Source organism: Lactuca virosa, chromosome 3 (assembly GCF_052849685.1).
Source record: "Lactuca virosa cultivar CGN04683 chromosome 3, Lactuca_virosa_CGN04683_v6, whole genome shotgun sequence".
Lineage (NCBI taxonomy): Eukaryota > Viridiplantae > Streptophyta > Magnoliopsida > Asterales > Asteraceae > Lactuca > Lactuca virosa.
The window spans coordinates 155,937,983-155,943,024 of record NC_136428.1 but is presented as its reverse complement, the minus strand read 5'-3'; positions in this window follow the sequence as shown (position 1 = coordinate 155,943,024).

The window sequence follows — 5,042 nt, the reverse complement described above, 5'->3', positions numbered from 1 at the left end:
TCAATCATCGTCATACGTAATATGCTAGATCAAGCAATTAACAACCATAAAGCAAACACTGTGCAACGTAAACGAAGAAGATATATCCAAAGAGAACGTGAAGCAGACCACCAACGTCTTATGCATGATTATTTTTACGAACATGCTCTCTTTCGAGGATATTATTTTCGCTGATGGTTTTGAATGCATACATATTTGTTTATATGTATTGTCGAAGGCGTGAGTGAAGAGTCTGATTATATCTTGCAATGCTCGTATGAAAGTGGTACGTTAGGATTTAATCCAATTCAAAAATAAACAATTGTATTTTGTATGTTAGAATATGGCACGCACCCTGATGCACTAGACGGGAGTTTCAGGATGTCTGCACGTACTACACGAGAAAGTATTCACGAATTTTGCAAATCTATCATGTTTGTGTACGATCCATGCTATTTGTGACATCTTGCTTCTAGTGACATACAAAAGTTATATGATCATCATGCAAATGTGCATGGCTTCCCTATGATGTTAGGAAGCTCAGATTGCATGCATTGGAGATGGAATATGTGTCAAAATGCATATCATTGGCAATACAAAAAGGGAAATTATTAGTATCTGACGGTCTAACTTAAAATTATAGCCTCACATGATTTGTGGTTATGCTATGCCTACTTTTGTAGTCCCAGATCGATTAATGACATTAATATTCTAAATAATTCACCAATATTCAACAAAATATATGAAGGTACTGCCACAGATTTGTTATTTGCACTCGGAGGAACGAAATACAAGTTTCAAAGTTAGCCATAAATACTGTTTATACAACGAATTTTAACCTTGTGTACCATCTTTACAATAATTTCTTCATAAATACCAAACTCGATACATTTTGCGCTATTTATGTAATTTGGTCTATATATAATCTTAGATCTGTATTCAAAGTTAAAAAGCATCAACTTTCCCATTACATTTGTTGTATATCTTTGTTGTTGTCTCATGATGAATCTTGCCAATATGTACATGAATAAAGACTTTTTCTTTAATTGTAGCTTGTAGACAGCGTAAAAAGGATTATACTTTTGGTTTGCGGGATGTTTGAACCGTGTTTCTCTGCCGTTTATTCAACATCTTTAAAAAAAATTGCAACATCAAAATAGTTTTATCAATATTTGAAAACTAAGTGAATGTCCGTACATTGCGCAAAATATAATACTACAAATAAAATATTAAGAAATATATTTTATTAAGAATAACTATATTGTTGTCATTACTTTGAAATAATATTTCTTTTGTTATAAAACATTATAATTATTTTAAATATACAATAAGATAAATACATATATAAATCATATATTCACAGAAACCTTGCTGTGCAAATCTTATAACAAATATAAATTTAATTTAGGATTTATTATTATATTTAATTATTATGATGATTAATCGATTTACACAAACATATTTATATCATATTTATCTAAATGGTTAATTAATTAAAAATAACTTTTTAGAAAATTTTCTGTATTATAAAAATATAGTTTTTTGTTTTATTTTAATTTGAAATTATAATTTAGGTTTTTACATTGAATATTATTATAGTTAATAGACTTGAATACATACATTTAATTTATTTTTAAAAAATAACTTATTATACCTTTTATTAGTTTTTATCATGATTATATTTTCAAATATTAGTTATTGTTTTGAAGATAACTTAATATATTTTTTAGTTTTATGTTACTTGAAACTAAAATTACTTTCAATTAATAAGAAACTACATCTGTAAAAAAAATCAGTTAATAAAAAATACTTTAATAAAAGTCTGAATTATATTTGGAGAAGCAAAGTTTTATTACGGTACAACAATTTTGGATTCGCCTTTCTGGTCAGTTTACTTTCTTAAACTTAATTCTATTTTCAAGCCTAATGCAAGGCTAACTTGATAATATCACATAGTATTATCATGGAAGCAGTATCATGATCGGCAAATAAAAAAAAAAAAAAAAAAAAAAGAAGAGTCTGGAATGGAAAAAGGCAAAGTCGTGTTTTAGCCCGCTTTTGTGGCCACTGTGCCGTTTTAGGGCGTTTTACTCATTGACTCGCCTATCTCACCCAACTCTTTTTGTTTTTATTTTTCAAAGTTATCTGTTTATGGTCCTGCTTGATTTTTATGGTCCTGTTTGATTTTGACAAAATCAAACAGGACCATAAAAATCAAGCAGGACCATAAACAGATAACTTTGAAAAATAAAAACAAAAAGAGTTGGGTGAGATAGGCGAGTCAATGAGTAAAACGCCCTAAAACGGCACAGTGGCCACAAAAGCGGGCTAAAACACGACTTTGCCTTTTTCCATTCCAGACTCTTTTTTTTTTTTTTTTTTTTTTTTTTTTTTTTTGATTTGCCGATCATGATACTGCTTCCATGATAATACTATGTGATATTATCAAGTTAGCCTTGCATTAGGCTTGAAAATAGAATTAAGTTTAAGAAAGTAAACTGACCAGAAAGGCGAATCCAAAATTGTTGTACCGTAATAAAACTTTGCTTCTCCAAATATAATTCAGACTTTTATTGCAGAGATGTTTTTTACAGAGGAGGGATTACAAGAAAGAAAGAGGAAATTGGCTTTCAGCCTGCCTAAAACATAAGGTAGAGGCTCCTTAAATAGATCAGGAGGACTCAAAAACAAACAAAACCTAAATTATTACATTTAGCATTGGCAGACAACTTTTAAGAAAAGTAGAAATGACTTTTTGTTTGATTCTTCTGGCTTTAATAATGTCTGACGAGTAATTTCCTCTGTCTTCAATAATTCTTGAAGAATATATTCTTCTTTTATTTTGGTCCATCCACCTGTCACCTATAGTCTATTGTGGTGATGTCTTTTTGTTTTTTGAAAGATTCTTTCTTTGCGTGATTGACTCCTCAATCATGTCAATTATACAATCAATTGGGAGTTCACCATCTGGAACTTCTTCATCATCTGGCTGGGATTCCCCTGCTAAGCATGGTGATTGGCCTTGGCTTTGGTTATCAACTGACATATTATCTTGAATATCTTCATTTGAACCTTCATCTGTATCATGTTTTGAAAATCTTTTAAGATTTTCTTTTAATTCAGAACAATATAATCTGAATGACTTGATCATTTCCTCTTTGGTTAAATTAACTTTTTGAGGAGTTGAGGGGGTCACTGCTGTTGAGGAGGCTATTTCCGAAAAGAGTTTTTGGTCTTGGTATTTCTTAATTTGTTGATTGATATGATCAATTGTTTCCTGAGCATTAAGGGTTTTTGTTTCTGGATTCTTTTGAAGCATTTTAGGCCAAAATTTGGTAAAGTATGACCTTTGTAGGGAAGGAAATTTAGAGGGGGTATAATCCACATATGGGGACCATTTCCAGATCCAAGGAATAGAAAATTCCATGAAAAAATGCATAGAAGATATTACTTCCAATCCTTCTGATTTCAAGGGTATAACTTGGTCTCGGTATCTTGGAGAGACAGGTAACCATTCCCCATATAATTTTCTGAATGGTTCCTCAGGGAGGATATCTATACTCGGGCCGTATGAGATCCACCAATTAGTAAACCAATTTGGTATATCTCTGTTTTGGTTATAAACCTTTTCACATACTTTAAAAAACCAAGTATGCTTTCTCTGAGGATTTTCATATAAAAAGGCTTTATGAAAGCTTTCAATATAATCCCAATATGTAAATTTCATTGGTATTTTTGAAGGAGGGATTAAAAATTCTTTTTCCTTTAGGGTACTTAAACCCCATTCCTCAGGTGATATGATCTTTTTGATAATAGCTTTACTAAAATTGTAAACACTGGTATTACCTCCGGATGTAAAATGAGAAAATTCAACTGATCCGGTTATTTTCAAAATATTTTCATAATATAATCTTTGTTTGTAAGAATATCCAGCGTATGTCGCTGTATCCAAGTATCTGGTCATTAAAAACCATGGATCGTCATTATTCTCAAAATAAAGCATTATATCTTTATGTTCCAAAATAATAATATTATCTCTATGAGGTGATTCCTTATATTCAAAATTATCGTTGATGGTTTCACCATCTGTGATCATTTGAGCGAGAGTGGGAGTATTTTCCCTTTTTGATTCCAAAAATGCTTTAAACTCCTCATATAATGGGCTTCCAGGAACTGGAAGAGATTGATCATTTGTTTGTGATGAATTTCCAGTTTTATAAGAACTGCTTGAAGCCGTAGGATTTCCCCGACCTCTATGATAACCACCTCTATATGAAGGATGGCCTCTTCCGCGATTGGGATTCATCCTGCAAATGGAAATGTTAATTTAAGAGTAATAAGAGTTTGTTTTCAAGATTCTTGAGTTGGATCCTTAATCCTATTAATCTTAAATTAATTCCTGTCTTACTAGAATATGGTTCATTTGCTAAGTTAGCCAGTTCAACATCTGCCTTATTAATTAAATTTTTTATATTAGTAATTTCATGTGATAACTGTCTTAGCTGGTGATAACTCATTTAGGAATTCTCTAGTTAAAAAATCAGGAAGACTATTATCGCTTCCTTTTTTATATTGTATTTCAAAATCAAAACATGCTAATGTAGCTTGCCACCTAGTAAACATTTGTTTAGAAACATCATGTTTAAAGTCTTTGTTAAACATGAATTTAGCTGCCTGACAATCTGTTTTGATAATAAAATGTCGATTATATAAATCATCTTGAAATTTGAGAATACATTTTACCAATGCCAAAATTTCTTTAGCAGTAGTAGAATAATTTTTTTGACTAGGAGTCCATTTTCCAGAATGAAATCTGACTAAGAATTCTTGCTTACTGTTAGGGTGGATTTGTTTTAAAATTCCTCCAAACCCTATTTCAGAGGCATCAGTTTCTACTATTTTTTCCCAATTAGGATTAGCTAAAGATAAACATGGTAGACTTTTAACTTTGTCTTTTATTCTTTTAACTGCTTGAGTATGATCATTAGTCCAAGCACAAGGATTCTTTTTCAATCTGTCGTATAAAATTGCACTATCTGCTGATAAATCTTTATAAAAAGGCG